This window comes from Pleuronectes platessa, chromosome 17, assembly GCF_947347685.1.
Source record: "Pleuronectes platessa chromosome 17, fPlePla1.1, whole genome shotgun sequence".
Taxonomy (NCBI): Eukaryota; Metazoa; Chordata; class Actinopteri; order Pleuronectiformes; family Pleuronectidae; genus Pleuronectes; species Pleuronectes platessa.
In genome coordinates, this window is record NC_070642.1 from 2,083,502 (window position 1) to 2,103,110 (window position 19,609).

The following is a 19,609-nucleotide window of genomic DNA, read 5'->3' on the forward strand; positions in this document are numbered from 1 at the left end:
CTGATTGTTCAACTGCTTTTGATGCTTTGCTTCCAAAGCTTGGCTGTGCTTGGTTCACCTACCCATGCATCGCCTGCATGACTTGGCTGCTTCACCTTCACAGTGTGGAAGCCTGAACATAGCTGCACAGCTGGCTAAGCTTTTGGGTTCCTTTGAGCTTGGGCACATCAATCAATCAATTGAAATTGTATTTGTATAGCCCATATTCACAAATCACAATTTGTCTCATAGGGCTTTAACATGGTGAGACATCCTCTGTCCTTAACCCTCAACCAGAGTAAGGAAAAACTACTAAAAACCCTTTTAAAAGGGTAAAAATACGTAGAAACCTCAGAGAGAGCCACATGTGAGGGATACCTCTCCCAGGACGGACAGAAGTGCAATAGATGTCAAGTGTAGGAAAACATCATCAAGATATAGGTTTTAGCAGCATTGATGAGGGTAAACATTTTGAATGATAACTTCAATACTATATGTCAAGCAGTCCTGCTTTAATCATCAGGATCATGATCCACCATCAAGATCGGATCCACTATAGTCCACAGTCATGTCCATTGCCGCCAGTTAGGATCCATCATCAGCTGCCACCTCGGTCGTGGTCCACCACAATTATCTCACTCCAACGCGACAAAGGATCCGCCATTCCCACTCTGTCAGCCGGCACAACATAGCATCCACCATACTGGATCCACCACTGCAACCTCCAACACAAATCGCAATCCATGATGATGTGGCCACAGCTGCGGCCCTGGATCTGCGGGCGATAAGGCACAGGGACTCCACGGAAGGGGTCAAGTCAGAAACATGTATTGATGTGATATGAATTACTTTGATGTGTTAAGGATGGAGAAGAGGAAGGAGAAGCTGGAAATAGAAGCTCAGTGTGTCATGTGTCATAAATTCCCTTTGCACCATCAGGTGTTTTTGCCTTGTAATCAATGATACAATGATACAGACCTGACTTGATGGTACACTGAGGCTCCAGATAAATCTGATTGGCTACTGGTCTGTATGGCACACTCAGTAGATCAGACATCAATACCTCTAAGCCTTTTTTAACTAAACGCTTCCTTATTTAGAACATAGGCTAAGTTACGCTCTGCCGCACTTATTATTGCATACCGCCAATTGATGTTATCAACCTTCTAGACATATAGCAGCATAACTAAGAGCAGGTCTAAGACTGGACCAGCTCTTACTATAAGCTTGATCAAAAAGGAGGGTTTTAAGCCTACTCTTAAACGTACAAATGGTTTCTGCTTCCTGAACTGAGAGCGAGAGATTATTCCACAGGACAGGGGCTTGATGGCTGAAAGCCCTGGCTCCTACTCTACTTTTAAAGACTTTAGGGACAACAAGTAAGCCTGAATTCTGGGAGGAGAGTTCTCTAGTGGGTTGATAAGGTATTAACAGCTCTTCAAGGTAAAATGGCGCCATATGATTAAGGGTCTTGAAGGTGAGGAGGAGAATTTTGTGCGATGCTAAAATTGGAGAAATGTGCTCTCTTTTCTTGGTTCTAGCCAGGACACGTGCTGCGGCATTTTGGACAAGCTGCAGAGTCTTTAACAACTTACTGCTGGAGCCTAATAATAATGAATTACAATAGTCCAGTCTGGATGTAACAAAGGCGTGGACTAGTTTTTCTGCATCTTTTTGCGAAAGGACATAGATATTACGCAAGTGGAAAAAGGCCGTCCTAGAAAATTGTTTTAAGTAAGAATTAAAGGACAAATCGGGATCAAAGATCACTCCCAAGTTCTTGGCTGTTTCATTGGAAGCAAGGGCAATGTCGTCTAGCGCAGCTATATCATTAGATAAAGTATCTCTAAGGTGTTTAGGGCCAAGTATTATAACCTCTGTTTTATCTGAGTTTAATAAGAGAAAATTGCGGGTCATCCAGGTTTTTATGTCCTTGAGACATGCTCGAAGTTTAGTTAATTGATTACCTTGTTCAGGTTTTATTGAAGTATAACTGGGTGTCATCCGCATAGCAGTGGAAATTTACAGAGTGTGTCCTGATTATGTTTCCTAGTGGAAGCATATATAATGAGAATAAAATTGGGCCGAGCACAGAGCCCTGTGGAACACCATGGTTAACTTTAGTGCACACAGATGACTCATCATTAATTTGCATGAATTGGGAGCGATAAGAAAAATAAGTTTTAAACCAGTTTAGGGTGGTTCCTTTAATGTTAATTAACTGGTTTAGTCTTTATTATAAAATGTGATCGTCAATTGTGTCGAATGCTGAACTGAGATCTAACAGAACGAGGACAGACACAAGTCCCTGATCTGAAGCTATTAGAAGGTCATTAGTGACTTTTGCCAAGGCTGTCTCTGTGCTATGATTGGCTCTGAACCCAGACTGAAAGTCTTCATATATATTATTTTTCTGGAGAAACTCACACAGCTGATTGGCTACAACTTTTTCTAAGATTTTAGACAGGAAGGGGAGATTAGATATTGGTCTGTAATCGGCTAAAACCTCTGGGTCTCGGGTGGGTTTTTTGAGAAGGGGTTTGATTACTGCTATTTTAAAGGACTGTGGTACATATCCTGATGATAATGACAGATTTATTGTATTAAGTAACAAACTATCAATTAGGGGCAGAATTTCTTCAAGTAATTTTGTTGGAATCGGATCTAAGATACAGGTCGTTGGTTTAGAACCTGAGATTATTTTTGGTAAACTGATCATGGGTGATCAGAGAGAAGTTGTCTAAATAATGGGTAGGATTCTCAGCCGTTTCTGAGATCTCTGTTGTTGGGAGGGTATTAGTGCCAATTGAGGCCAGGAGATGGTTTTTTTTTTTTTTTCCTAATAGTTAGAATTTTATCATTAAAAAAGGTCATAAAGATATTGCTATTTAGGGATCGAGGAATACTGGGTTCGGCGGAGGTTTGACTCTCTGTCAGCCTGGCTACAGTGCTGAAGAGAAACCTGTAATGCAATAGTAACGCAATATGTTTTTGGTGTATTGTGTTTATTTGTACATTGGTTAATTTATTTTGCCTGTTACCCTACTGACTGTGTTCCCTTATCCCTTTCAGTTGCTGAGAGCCGAAGGTGGTGGTGCTTGTGACCCAGGTGGTCCTCTCCCCCTTTGTTTGCTTGCTACCTCCTGGTTTGACTTACTTTACAACATATTTTTGAAGATGGTTTTCAAGTGTGACTGGGGAGGAGTTGTATTTAGTTTTTTGGGCTCACAACTTCCTCATCGACCCATTCCCTCATTGGTAAGCCTCAGCTCCTGATTAGTTAGATTCCTGAGGTGGCGTTGTCTGGCTTTCGTATATTCGATAAGGAATTATTTCTAACTAGCATTAAACTTCCAAACGTACCTAATGCCATCAGTCTGACAGAAGTCCTGCATGTCTATGTGTCCATTGTTATTAAAAGCCATAGAAGCATTAAGGCTGGCATTGGTATAAGCAACACAACTGCAATTCACAATGGGTATGTTAGATTAACAGTGTGTGAATGATCAGGTATTGGAAATGGTCAGTAGTATTTCCATCACCAAGGCAGTTTGGGGCCGGCTCTGTTTAGACTAGCCATGCATGGTACTAAGTTTGTTTGTCTAAAACCAGGTGCAAGTAGCATTATCATCATCATCATCATCATCACTATCATCTGTCATCAGATACCTCATTCTTGTCCCTAACATGCCCGGTTGGATTTATGCAGACAACAGTTGTGGGACACAGTTATTCCACTTTTGACTGACAAAGACTTAATTCCTGAGTGCTGTATTATTGCTGTCCCCCCCTCAATGAGATGATAGTGCCTGTCAGTGTATCCCCAGCCGGGTCCGTTGACCAGCTACCAGACTTTGTTGGATACTTAGCGCCCTCTCTCCAGCAGAATAGTGAGTTTGTTGTGGCTCACACTGTGACATTGTTGAAAGATGGGGTCACTGCGAACGGTGTGTTAAACCCCACAGGCAGAATCATTGTACTAAGAGAAGGCATACATTTCGGGGAGTTATTGGCAGTCGATGAGTCTGAGCTTGTACGACTCCACCAGGCCCCAGCGGAAATAGTCTTCACCATCTTATTAGCTGATGCACTGCTGGAGGAATATAAAGAGATATTTAGCACATCAAGGGGGCTGACTGGCAAATGCAAACTCATTAAACATCACATCAAAACAGTCTATCATTGACCCTTGCGACAGCGTGCATACCGTACCTCACCAGAAAAGAGGGCGGAGAGTGATCCTTTTGTGTCTCGCCATGGCCTGTAGCCAGACCCATGAAACACTGACGAGTCAGAACACCAGCCGAAGTGAGGGCATTTGTGGGCCTGTGATCTTATTATATACGCTTTGTTAAGGACTTTGCCAAGCGTGCGGCTCCTCTGCACCACCTCTCATGTAAAGACACACCTTTCCAATGGAAAACGGAGTGTGATGGAGCCGTTAAGTATCTGAAAGGCGTGCTTTCATCTGCCCCAGTTGTCACCATGCCTTATTTGAACTGTCCCTTTAAAGTGTATACAGATACCTACATGGACACGTTGGGGGCCGTGTTGGTGTGGGCTGTAGTTTGGGCTATACGCAAGTTCAGACATTACTTTGGATCAGCTGCAGTCACCATCATAGCAGATCATAAGCCTCTGTTGGGCCTCCGAGGCATGCCAATTGACCACGACCGCACAGGGAAAACAGCAAGACATTTGAGCTGGACCCTTCAACTGGGTCATACAGCCCAATAGGCCGTAAGGTGAACCCTGTTATCGTTTCATCCCGCTCCACAGTCTGGCATCTTCACAATCTTTAGCTCATAAAAAAGATCGAGTCGTGCTAAGCTACCATAAAAAAGATCATCGCTGAAATTCCAGTCGATTGTCAATCAATCAATCAAATTTTATTTGTATAGCCCATATTCACAAATTACAATTCATCTCATAGGGCTTTAACAGGGTGTGACATCCTCTATCCTTAACCCTCAGCAAGAGTAAGGAAAAACTACTAAAAACCCTTTAACAGGGTAAAAATACGTAGAAACCTCAGAGAGAGCCACATGTGAGGGATCCCTCTCCCAGGACGGACAGAAGTGCAATAGATGCCACGTGTAGGAAAACATCATCAATAATCAAAGTCTCTAGCAGCGTTTGATGAGGGTAGACAACACGAAGGACAACCCCAACATGATATGCCAATCAGTCCCGCTGCAATCACAGTCCATGGTCAGCAACCATCCAGACCACGATCCACCATCCAGACCAGACGCCACTCCAGTCCTCAGTCACCGTCCACCGCCGCCCACCAGGACCCATCACGAGCCACCACCGCGGCCATGGTCCACCGCCCGTGCCCAATGCCAACGCGACACAGGGTCCGCCACAAGCACCACGATCAGCCCACATGACTCAGAATCCGCCACACTGGATCCAACACAGCGACCCCCGGTGCGCGATCCACAAACCGCAATCCATGGTGCGGCCACAGAGGCCCTGGATCTGCGGGTGATAAAGCAAAGGGATTCCGGGGAAGGATGATAGGGATGCAGAAGAGGAAGGAGAAGCTGGAAAGAGAAGCTCCGTGTGTCATGTGTCATAAAATAGAACAAGTAACGTTCTGGCGCACTAATTAGCTCTAACTATAAGCTTTATCAAAAAGGAAGGTTTTGAGCCTACTCTTAAATGAAAAGATGGTGTCTGCCTCCCGAACTGAAAGTGGTAGATTATTCCACAGCCGAGGGGCTTGATGGCTAAAAGCTCTGGCTCCTACTCTACTTTTAGAGACTTTAGGGACGACAAGTAGGCTTGAATTCTGGGAGCGAAGTGCTCTAGTGGGTTTATAAGGTACTAACAGCTCTTTAAGGTAAAAAGGCGCTATATTATTAAGGGCCTTGAAGGTGAGGAGGAGAATTTTAAATTCTATTCTAGATGTAACTGGAAGCCAGTGTAGCGATGCTACTGGAAAAATGTGCTCTCTTCTCTTTGTTCTCATCAGGACACGTGCTGCGGCATTTTGGACAAGCTGTAGAGTCTTTAACGACTTACTGCTGGAGCCTGATAATAATGAATTACAATAGTCCAGTCTCGATGTAACAAAGGCGCGGACTAGTTTTTCTGCATCTTTTTGTGAAAGGACATTTCTAATATTTGAAATATTACGCAAGTGGAAAAAAGCGGTCCTAGAAATTTGTTTTAAGTGACTATTAAAGGATAAATCAGGATCGAAGATCACTCCCAAGTTCCTGACTGTTTCATTGGAAGCAAGGGCAATGTCGCCTAGCGCAGCTATATCATTAGATAATGTATCTCTAAGGTGTTTGGGGCCAAGTATTATAACCTCTGTTTTGTCTGAGTTTAATAAGAGAAAATTGCGGGTCATCCAAGTTTTTATGTCCTTGAGACATGATCGAAGTTTAGTTAATTGATAACTTTGTTCAGGTTTTATTGACAAATATAACTGGGTGTCATCCGCATAGCAGTGGAAATTTACCGAGTGTGTCCTGATAATGTTTCCTAGTGGAAGCATATATAATGAGAATAAAATTGGGCCGAGCACAGAGCCCTGTGGAACACCATGGTTAACTTTGGTGCGCACGGATGACTAATCATTAATTTGCACGATTGCTGCTATGTTTTATGCAGAACTAGTTTCTTCAGAGCGTAATGGGATTTTTGTCCCGAGTGGTGGCAAGGTTCAACACGTGATCGTTCTACAGCAATGAGGTAGCTGCTTTTTGTCAACAGAATGGCAAGATGGCGGCTTTCATGGTTAGATTCAACGTTACCGATAAAGAGGAAAACACCCGAACATCCTAAAAAATGGGCCTAATGGATTAAAAAATGAAATATGATATATAAAACTGTACAAAACAGAATAAAGAATAACAGATTAAGGACACTCAGTCCTCACTGTCAGTGTCAGGACAGTTATCTTCCAGTTCCTCAGTTTCTTTTGTGTTGGCACAATAACAACAACGACATAAGTCTGTGCAACACAGTCCTGCAGAAAAACAGGAACATCTACCTGTCTCACAGGCACTTTTGCAGCCGCAGTGTATCACATGCAAAACACTGTCAGGGGTCGGATTTCTGGTCATCCAGGTGACGTGCAAGGTCCCATCCTCTATTTGCCCTGGAAGCAAGGTACACAATATCTTGACAAACAGACAACACTTTCAAATGCAAGTCATCAGCAATGTTGACATAATGATCCAGTTTTGGCTCCTCAGTGGGCCTATAATCCAGCTAACTAGATTGTATAGTGCAAGGGGAACAACAGTTTGTGCTTCAGTGACATTCACATTTTCAGAAGTTGGAGGCCATGTGCATGACATGCCAGGAGTCTCACTAAGATGTCTTTTTAGGAACAACGCTGCTGTATATAGTGTCCTTACGTCCTCTTGTGTTGTTTGGCACTTTGTTGTCCCTTTTTCAGTCTCGCTGTCTGTGTGGCTCAACTCACTAGACAGTGTGGTTTCCCAACCTGATGGATAAGGTAGCATGTCCACGAGTCTATCTGTTGACAGAGTCTCTGCAAAAACCATCTCGCAGACGTTGCGCTTGGTGGGGATGTGAAACACCAGCTGGGGGAAATCACGAGTCAGTCTCATCTTCAACATATCCTGTCTGCAACACAACAAAACAGTGACAATTAAGAGTCACAGGAGTACCATCAAAAGCAGAGAGTGGCCAGCCTGTCACAGACATTTTGTGTAGAGCTACTTTTGCACATGACAAATAATAAGACTTGAGAGAAAAATGCATTGCAGTTACCTGTAGTTTGAAGCATCAAGACCTTCATTTGCTTTCACCAGTTCAATGAAGGCCTTCCTCAGCCGGCCCATTCTCAGCACCTCTTGGTTGACAAGCAGCCTGTGGCGAATGATCCTCTCAGAATATCTTATAGCTGACATCAAACATGGGCTCATTCCTAAAACACATATGAATGAGAAGTAAAGAAATTAATAAGTGTTGTGATTGTGTGCACATACAACAGAATGCAGATTGAATGTTTACTTATATAATGTTAAGTTAGTAGCTCCTTGAAATGCAATATAATAAATAACTTACTGTTCTTTCTCTGGTTTTTCAGGCCTCGTCAAAAACCTGGTGTACTGATTGTAACAGCCTTTGTGGTACTACACCTCCAGAGCCACACAGTGTTTGTCTTTTTTTATGAATCAGAATACTTTGGTCTTCCTTCAACTCGGCAGCTTTCTGCAATTGGCCTTAACGAAACAAAAAGGATAGCTCAATGAGTTTGTTGACATATCTCGCACACATAATTGTACCTTTCAGTCACTCTACCACAGTGTGTGTGTGTGTGTGTTTGTTTACCTGCTGTTAATGTTTCAGTCTTTGAAAGAGGATCCCTTTGTCGTTTGCCTGCTCGGTTGATTAACTTCTCCTTCTTTTTGCAAATTATGCACAGGGCAGGAAGGACGGGGCCAGAGCCTGCGATTGGCAGCCCTCAATTGGATCACAGTTTCTTTGTTGGAGTCGTGCTGCTAGAAGTCGATGGGATGGCCTCGTGGTCTTCCGTAGCTTCTTGTCTCTCACGTGCGAGACGTCTTTCCACCTTTGCGATGACGTTTTTGTCTGTAAATCTACGGTAGCACGTGAGATGGTAGCCAGCATCCTCGGGAATATTGTCAAACTCCACATCAACACAGTGTTTGAAGTTCTCAGCCATGTCCCGACACTGCCCCTTCAACCCGAGCCACTTTTGTAGGCTTGTCCTGTACGTATTCCATCGAGTAGTGGTGAAATAATTTACCTCCTCGTGCTTGACTGAAGTAATATGCATATAAAATTGTTTGCTTTTCGATTTATTACACTCTGGTGTATTTTCTTCGTCATCCGTACTGCTCAATGAAGTCATGGTGGCCGCCATCTTGCCAGTCTGTTGACAAAGCGCAGCTTCCTCATTGGTGTAGCGCGATCACGTGTGGAACCGTGCCACGACTCGCGGCCAAAATCTTATTACGCGCTGAAGAAACTAGTTCTGCATAAAACATAGACACATTGACAATCGACTGGAATTTCAGCGACGAACGTTTTTTGGGTAGCTTTGCATGACTCGTTCTTTTTTATGAACTAAAGATTGCGCAGATGCCAGACTGGAGCGGGAATCATTTTCTGAAAGACTTTTCGTGGTTCAACTTGCGGCCTACAAGGGTAAACAAGCAACTCCGCTGTTCCAGAGAGTTGCGACAGATATTACTGAGCTACCTGTGACTTCAAAGGATAACAGATATGTGTTGGTGGTTGAGGACTACTTCACTAAGTATGTGAATCTGTATGCTCTTCCTAATCAGAATCAGAATCAGATCAGAATCAGGTTTAATTGGCCAAGTAAGTTGTACAAACAAGGAATTTGACATTCAGTTACACAGTGTTTGTTTGAGGATTATATGCTGGTTCATGGCATTCTGGAGGTGGTTCACAGTGACCACGGTCAGCAATTCTAGGCAGAGATTGTTCAGAAGCTGCATCAACTTTGTAAGACTGAGAAAACATGCACCTCGCCTTTTAACCCAAAATCAGATGGGATGGTGGAACGCTTTAATCGTGGACTCATTGACCAGCTGGCCAGATCATTGTTGGCCTATAGAGGTGAGTGGGACGACTATTTGAAACATGTTGCCTTCCCCTACAACACCTCAGAGCATGCCGGACTCATGGGCGGGAAGCCTGTGTCTCGATGGATGTGTTGGTATCGACTCAGGCGATGCATTTGGACTGTCCTTGGTCTCACGCCGACTTCGTTGCCCCTTTAGTAGTGAGGCTGTAGACTGTTTTCTGCTTTTGCATCCACTTCCACAATGACTGACATTCATAAGACAAAATGTAGAAGTATTTCACAAAGCAACAATAGTGAATGAATAATTAATTGATAAATCTTTCAAAATCGACCTTGTTCCGAGTTGAATTTGAATGTCAGGACTTCCGGACACTTGGATGACACAACAGGAGCAGTACGGAGGCATGGTGTTTCTGTGGTTTTATTACATCTGAAGAAGGACTCACCATTGACTTCAATTGTATTGGATTCTGCTCTAACAAAGTTTACCCCTAAGACTCCAGAAGTGTTTTTTTTGCACTGATAAGTTTCCAACAAGGGCTATGCTATTTTTGTTGCTTTTCTGGCTTGCATGTACTTGCAATTCAAAGAACCACCTGTGTGTAGAGCTAAACAAAGACAAAGACAAAGTAGTTTTATTTTTTCAAAAGTAACTTCCAGAGAGAGAAGAGAGAAAAAAAAATCAACTGGAGACGTGTGTATAAGTGATGCACTAAAAATGTTTTGATAAAATAACCTGGTTCTAGTGAGATCATTAATTTTAAAATCTACTTTTAGTTAAGGGTGTGCATTCGAATACAGCACAAGGTAATATAAAGAGATACAGAAGTTGGTCCCAGATTTGCCCACCCAAATTTCAACTCTGCCCATCCAATTGGCCAACTTTATTTTGTACCATTTGAATCTGCCAATCAAGTTTTTTTCATTTGCCCTGTCAAAATTTCCTGGTTGAACATAAGGTTGGGTTTAAAAAACCTATTCTCTGATTTAAATTGATCTTCATTTGAATGATCTGATAACGATTCATAAAAAGGACAGATTGACCTTTAATATAAACCTGTCCACCTGCGTAGTTTGTCCATTTACAGCGTCGTCTGTTCACAGATTATTGACTGGAGCTCATTACCTGACTTTGTGCTTCCGCGCAACTCAGAGAGTATGTTTATTTATTGTTTTTCTTTATTTAGGATATTTTCATATTTTTTATTCTACTTCAAATGATTAATTAAGATTTAAAACGTCATTGCTTATAGGCTAATTTAAGGTTTATTATTATTATGCTTTAATTTGATCATTATATCAGTGGTATGAAATGGTTTCAAAATTATGACAATAATATATAATTCAACACACAAATTTCTGCAACAACATATCTCTAATTAAAATTTACCTTAATATTTTCAATAATGCACCATATTAGAAGTTTCCTTGCACAGTTTACACCTTTAGTTCTGAGCTTTAAAAAAAAAATTATATCCAAGAAAAATTGGTATTGTACAATGGAATACCTTACCTGAATTGATATTATATCAAATCGAATTGAGAATCTAATCGTTTTTGGAAAACAGTGGCAATACCCAGACCTAGTTGGACAGTATAATTATGTAAGAAACTGTTCCCCGTTGTCACACAAAATACTTTGCCCACAAGGCATAGTTTAAGGTTTGAATAGAGAAGTAAGCATATCAGAGGTGTAATCAGCACCAGCACTAAAATTCTGACTTTTCACAAATGGGCATTTTCATATTAAAAGTTTGAACTATTTGTGGACTCTATAAAAGACTGTTATTATAGTCAGTCATCTCTTTAATTGAAAGTATGATTATAATTGATATTATTATTATTGTACAACGGCTTGTTGAAATTTTCTATTGTGAAGCGTTCTTTAAAACTTGGAAAAACACTCAAATCTAAGTCCCCTGTATGAAAAGGTGCCTTCACCAAATTTCTAATGGCCACCACCTAATCTGAGCAGTCTAGTTCCGGTCCTGATGCCTTTTGAAATACACTTCAAATATTATTTGAAAGTGCAGTAAAGGCTTGGGAAAACTGGAAACTAAATACCTGCTTGACCAACTCCAAGAACTTATTTCTTCATTAGGCTTCAAGCTCCAATGGAAAATGTCTGTTCTTTCCAACCAGTCTGCGTTCCAGCTACACCGCACAGATCGGTATGCAGCGTGTTAAACACGAACACACTCACACACACATTCACACACACACGCACACACACACACACACACTTGACCTTGTATTATTGTACGGTGTCGGAATTGAAAATTTAACAGTACTTCCGCGCAATCCAGTTCTATCAGACCATAATTTAATAACCTTTGATTTTTCAATAACTGAATATATGCCACTAATAAAAAATTCATTTTCTAGATGTCTACCTGATAGTGCTGTAGCTAAATTTAAGGAAATAATCCCAATTACATTTAAACCCGTATTAGCAGTAGATATAAACAACAAATTCTTTAAAACCCTGAGCTCCATTGAGATCGACCACCTCGTCGATAGCTCTGCAGACTCATTACGATTAACATTAGACTCAATAGCGCCTCTAAAAAAGAAAAATGTCAAACATAGTAAATTAGCTCCGTGGTATAATTCCCAGACAAATGAGTTAAAACAATTATCAAGAAAACTAGAAAGGAAGTGGCGCTCCAGCAACCATGTTGAAAACCTAATAGACTGGAAGAATAGTGTTAAAGAATATAAAAAGGCTCTCCACAAAGCAAGAGCCGCCTACTATTCAAAACTAATAGAAGAGAATAAAAACAACCCCAGGTTTCTCTTCAGCACTGTAGCCAGGCTGACAGAGAGTCACACCTCCACCGAACCCAGTATTCCTCGATCCCTAAATAGCAATATCTTTATGACCTTTTTTAATGATAAAATTCAAACTATTAGAAATAAAATCAACCATCTCCTGCCCTCAATTGGCACTAATACCCTCCCAACAACAGAGATCTCAGAAACGGCTGAGAATCCTACCCATTACTTAGACAGCTTCTCTCTGATCACCCGTGATCAGTTTACCAAATTAATCTCAGGTTCTAAACCAACAACCTGTATCTTAGATCCCATTCCTACCAAATTACTTAATGAAATTCTGCCCCTAATTGATAGTTCGTTACTTAACATCATCAATCTGTCATTATCATCAGGTTATGTACCACAGTCTTTTAAAATAGCTGTCATCAAACCCCTACTCAAAAAACCCACCCTAGACCCAGAGGTTTTAGCCAATTACAGACCAATATCTAATCTCCCCTTCGTCTCTAAAATCTTAGAAAAAGTTGTTGCCAATCAGCTGTGTGAGTTTCTCCGGGAAAATAATATATATGAAGACTTTCAATCGGGGTTTAGAGCCAATCACAGTACAGAGACAGCCTTGGCAAAAGTCACTAATGACCTTTTAATAGCCTCAGATCAGGGACTTGTGTCTGTCCTCGTTCTGTTAGATCTCAGTGCAGCATTCGACACAATTGACCATCAAATTTTATTACAAAGACTCAAACAGTTAATTAACATTAATGGAACCGCCCTTAACTGGTTTAAATCGTATTTTTCTGATCGCTCCCAATTTGTGCAAATTAATGATGAGTCATCTGTGCGCACCAAAGTTAACCATGGTGTTCCACAGGGCTCTGTGCTCGGCCCAATTTTATTCTCATTATATATGCTTCCACTAGGAAACATTATCAGGACACACTCGGTATATGACACCCAGTTATATTTGTCAATAAAACCTGAACAAAGTAATCAATTAACTAAACTTCGAACATGTCTCAAGGACATAAAAACCTGGATGACCCGCAATTTTCTCTTATTAAACTCAGACAAAACAGAGGTTATAATACTTGGCCCCAAACACCTTAGAGATGCATTATCTAATGATATAGCTGCGCTAGACGACATTGCCCTTGCTTCCAATGAAACAGTCAGGAACTTGGGAGTGATCTTTGATCCTGATTTATCCTTTAATTCTCACTTAAAACAAATTTCTAGGACCGCTTTTTTCCACTTACGTAATATTTCCAAAATTAGACATGTCCTTTCCCAAAAAGATGCAGAAAAACTAGTCCACGCCTTTGTTACATCGAGACTGGACTATTGTAATTCATTATTATCAGGCTCCAGCAGTAAGTCGTTAAAGACTCTACAGCTTGTCCAAAATGCCGCAGCACGTGTCCTGACGAGAACAAAGAGAAGAGAGCACATTTCTCCAGTACTAGCGTCGCTACACTGGCTTCCAGTTAAATCTAGAATAGAATTTAAAATTCTCCTCCTCACCTTCAAGGCCCTTAATAATATGGCGCCTTTTTACCTTAAAGAGCTGTTAGTACCTTATAAACCCGCTAGAGCACTCCGCTCCCAGAATTCAAGCCTACTTGTCGTCCCTAAATTGTCTAAAAAAAGAGTAGGAGCCAGAGCTTTTAGCCATCAAGCCCCTCGGCTGTGGAATAATCTACCACTTTCAGTTCGGGAGGCAGATACCATCTTTTCATTTAAGAGTAGACTCAAAACCTTCCTTTTTGATAAAGCTTATAGTTAGAGCTAATTAGTGCGGCAGAACGTTACTTGTTCTATTTTATGACACATGACACACGGAGCTTCTCTTTCCAGCTTCTCCTTCCTCTTCTCCATCCCTATCCCCCTTCCCCGGAATCCCTTTGCTTTATCACCCGCAGATCCAGGGCCTCTGTGGCCGCACCATGGATTCCGGTTTGTGGATCGTACACCGGGGGTCGCGGTGGTGGATCTATTGTGGCGGATACTGGGCTGATCGTGGTGCTGGTGGCGGACCCTGTGTCGCGTTGGCATTGGGCACGGGCGGTGGACCAGGACCGCGGTGGTGGCTTGTGATGGGTCCTGGTGGGCGGCGGTGGACGGTGACTGAGGACTGGAGTGGCGTCTGGTCTGGATGGTGGATCGTGGTCTAGATGGTTGCTGAGCATGGACTGTGCTTGCAGCGGGACTGCTTGGCATGTCATGTTGGGGTTGTCCTTCGGGATGTCTACCCTCATCAAATGCTGCTAGAGACTTTGATTATTGATGATGTTTTCCTGCACGTGGCATCTATTGCACTTCTGTCCGTCCTGGGAGAGGGATCCCTCACACGTGGCTCTCTCTGAGGTTTCTACATATTTTTACCCTGTTAAAAGGGTTTTTAGTAGTTTTTCCTTACTCTTGCTGAGGGTTAAGGACAGAGGATGCCACACCCTGTTAAAGCCCTATGAGATGAATTGTAATTTGTGAATATGGGCTATACAAATAAAATTTGATTGATTGATTGACACACATACGCATACACACACAGACACACACATGCCAGGGCTGGATATTCTTCAGAAATGCTTTGGTTAAAATAATTCCATGGACGTAATTGTTTTACATATGCCATTGAATTCACAGAAAACCAGGATTAAAATCTGTGGTGGTCAGTCAGACAGTCAGTTATGAGTTTATCCACTTTAGAATAGATTTTGATTTCCCTATTCCCCTATGTTATTGTTCTGTTTTCTGGTTTGTTGAAGGAGAACATTATTGCTCAGATCCCAGTCCTTGCACATGCTGTGATATTGGTTGTGAGGGGAAACTCTTGCTCCTTGACCATTGACCTATTCCAATGGATGGGTTATTATTATTTTATTATTATTATTATTGCTGTTGATGATAATAATAATAATAAATAATAATAATAATAAGCATAACGTTTATTGTTCAAACAATGTCATGTGAAGAGGTAGAGGAGGAAAGAGAAGCTTTGTGTGTCATGTCTTACAAGACAGCAGCAATTACTTAAAGCATCACTGTGAACTAGGTCTACGTTGTAGCACTTGCGGGCCCGAGCAACCGCACATTGAAGCCTGTTGCGGTCGGTGGAGAGAGCGATCAATGACCAAGGCACGTCTCCGCGTTGCATGCATTTTGCGCACTGCAGCAAGGATAAACGCTTCACTTCCTGCGTCAGTCACGCGATGTCTATCCTTGCCTGCTAATTGCTCATTACGGTCCACGCTATCAATTGCACCTCAAACTGTGAACATTTTATGTAAATCGAGTGATATTTGTAAAACAAAACTTACTTCCTGTTGCCAGTAGGTGGCGCCATCACTACTATTACACACAGACATATAGATCTGTTAAAGTAGGCGTTTAGCGTGAGCAATTTTGTGTCAATTGGACAATGTTAACACAATTTAATTTTCTTATCAGTTGGGCAATATGCCCAAACTGGCCCCTAAATCCAAAATGGCGGGCTTCCTATTGCGTTTTTCATAATGCACTGAGAGACTTTTTTCTGCATCTGGTCATGATATACAACTGTTCTCATTTTGGTGAGGATCGGTAAATGCCAAATGAGGGGCTTTTCCGTAGGTGGCGCTGTTGAGCTATTTTGCCGCGCCCATTTCCAAATACTCCAGAATAAGTACATTTTCATACATTTCTAATTTACTGCAAACTTTAGAAACTTTTTGAGCAGGTTAAAGCCCTCAAAAAGCCAAGCTTATCAATGTCTTGAGACCCATTTTACAAAGTTTGACATGGTCGCGCAAAGTGGATGAGGAGAAATACATCAAAGTGTAAGACGTACCAAAAACAAGACATTTCCTGTTGCCACCAGGGGGCGCTGTGATTTCAAGTCACGATTTCTGTGTCGATGTCTTCAAGTCGCGACACCAAGATACAGAAGCTTGTGTTTGGATGGCGTGCGATTAAACTTTGCCGCCACGCCATGGTCACACGGTATGAGGAAAAGTTAAAATTTTTATAACTTTAGATCTCCATCTTGTTTTGAAGACACTCATCTAAATTTTTATTTGATCCGATGAAAGCTGTACGACAAGTGTGTCAAAGTAAAAATGTGTAATATGGGCAAAATGGCCACTAAATCCAAAATGGCGGGCTTCCTGTTTGTTCTAGAATATCTATCCAAGAGACTTATTTCATTGTCATGAAAAGACTTATTTCATTGTCATGAAAAGACACATGTCCCTATTGATTTTTGTAGATGTCGGCCAATCGTAGTGCCGGGGCTGCCCTTTAGGGGGCGCTAGTCAGTTATTTTGCCACGCCCCTTCCTAAAATCATCTGAATATCTTCAGGGGGGGGGGGCTGTTGATACACAATGTAGTTTGAGGGAGATGGACCCATGATCACGGAAGTTACAGCGATTTCGTGTGTAATGGCGAACTGATGAACTTTGATGCCAAGATTAATAATCCGCATGATGAAAAGTCACAGTAATCTTATGCCTACATTATCAATGTCTTGAGACCCATTTGACACAGTTTGACATGGTTTTGCATAGTGGATGAGGAGAAATACATCCAAGTGTAAGACGTACCAAAAACAAGACATTTTCTGCTGCCACCAGGGGGCGCTGTGATTTTAAGTCACGATTTTAGTATAGATGTCTTCAGGTCGTGTCTCTTGTCTTACATGTCTTGTTTGGACTCGATTGGACCAAATATGTCCAAGATACAGAAGATGGCGTTTCATCAAACTTTGACGCCACGCCACGGTCACACGGTATGACAAAAAGCGATCTTTCAACAACTTTAGATCTCCATTTTGTTGTGATGACACTCGTCTAAATTTTAAGTTGATCTGATGAAAGCTCTACGACAAGTACATCAAAGTAAAAATATGGAATATGACCAAAATGGCCACTAAATCCAAAATGGTGGGCTTCCTGTTGCGTTTTTCATAATGCTCCATGAGGCTTTTTGTGCATCTGGTCATGATACACAACTATCCTCATTTTCGTGAGGATCAGTGAATGCTAAGGGAGGGGCTTTTCCGTAGGTGGCGCTGTTGAGCCATTTTGCCATGCCCATTTCCAAATACTCCAGAATACGTGAATTTGCACCACTTTCTAATTTACCGCAAACTTTTAAAACTTTTTGAGCACGTTGAAAAACGCTCTGAATAATCCTTTCAATTTCAATAGGGCCTCCCACCGGAGGTGCTCGGGCCCTAATAAGAACAATCCATACAATTTCAATAGGGCCTCTCACCATTCGGTGCTCGGGCCCTAATAACCCTTACAATTTCAATAGGGCCTCTCACCATTTTTTGCTTGGGCCCTAAAAAGCATTAAAATATTCCAGCCCAGATTTAACATCCTGATAATACAAGGGAGAGCTCACTTCTGTCAATGAAAAAGAAAAGTGGACTTTTGAATATAAAATGAAAATATGGGAAGAAAAAGCAGGCACTAAAAATTGTAAAGATGTACTTACATTTGCTGCTCTCTATTAGCTTTCACTGCTCTTTGGATCTTACTGCTCTCTGTGAGGTTTCAATGTTTTTTCCCCTGCTAAATAATTTTTTGTTTGGTAGTTCCTCCTTACATGTGTATTTACACATGTGGACTGTTTGTACCCTTCTGTCAAAGAAAGAAACACCCACAATGGTCACTGAAATAACTTGAAACTGACAAAAGTAATAATCAATAAAAATGTACGGAAAATTAACTAATGAAAATCAGACATTGTTTTTGAATTGTGGTTCACAGAATCATTTAAAAAAACAAACTAATGAAAATGGCCTGGACAAAAGTGATGGTACCCTTAACTTAATATTTTGTTGCCCAACCTTTTGTGGCAATCACTGCAATAAAGCGATTTCTGTTACTCTCAATGAGACTTCTTCACCTGTCAACAGGTACACCAAGACATCCTGTGCCAGATGCAGCAAAGCAGCCCCAGAACATAACCGAGTTCTTAACAGAGTTAAGAATGTACTGTATTTATTTGTATTTATAATTTGTATTTGTGAATTTTATTTTGTTATTATTTTATTTTGTCGTATATATAAGTACATTGTGCTGTTTTTTTTTAGTGTTTATATGTTTTGTAAATGCTGTAAATTAACATCATTAAAACGTCCACGGAGATGTATTTTATGTTATGCAGCCGCCATTTTGTTTTCGCGCCAATTATTTTGGCAGCCTTTAATGTAAATTTATTCTATTTTGTAGACTTTTGAATGGAGCAAAAAGGTTTCTGTTGGTTTCTGCAGGTAAGTGGGTTTACTTTTTGATTTAATAACTGTTTGCCCAACAATGTGTTACTGGTGTGTGTAGTTTTTATGTAATAGATAAGGGTGTGTATGATGTATTTCATATACTAGAAGAAAAGTATGAGTGCAATTTTGTTGGTTTCTGCAGGTGTTTGCAGCTAAATAAAGAACCCAATACCAAGTCCTGAATCTCGTGTTTACATCCGTTACATAGGCATAGCGCTCTTTTCTTTGTATGCTTCATTTTTGCATCTGTGAACATAGAGCTGATTTGACTTGCCAAAAAGCTCCAGTTTTGTCTCATCTGTCCAAAGTAGGTTCTCCCAGAAGCTTTGTGGCTTGTTGTTACGGCTCCAGGATGTTAGCTTGCTACGTCTAGGGGGGGAGTAGGGGAACCATAACACATGTTACTGTTAGGCTGACTCGGAGAACAACAAAACAGGGCACAACAGCAAACTGGATAAGTAAGTGGGTTTTATTTAGCCAGCGATCCGCCAAGGGGAATAGGGAACTATAAGCGGAGCCAAAGCAAAGAAAACAAGATAAAGTGACAACTAACTAGTGCACACATACAACCTAGCTAATACATACAGAGGGTGGCCCCGCTCCTAACCTGATGTGATAACAGAGTATGGTCTACGTGATGGCAGTGTAAACCCAAGGGTGTCTTACCTATTCACCTAAACCCCGGTGGCATCTCACAAACAAAAGGCAACAGCCCCACACAGCCCACACACAGGCAGACAATGGCCTCCTTCAATGGAGACAAAACAGGTGCAAGTTATCAAGGCCTGACGACACTGATTGGCCAACAGACAGCTCCCAGATTGGACAGGGGGTTGGACGATGGTGGAGGAACAGCCAATGGTGTGAGACCTACAGAGAATGAGAGGGGAGACACAGGAAAACAACCACACACGTAACACTTGTCAATATGCATTTTGGAAATTTCCAGTCTCGTTTTTTGTAATTTGTTTTCAACAGTAGTGTCCTCCTTGGTTGTCTTCCATGAAGTCCACTTTGGCT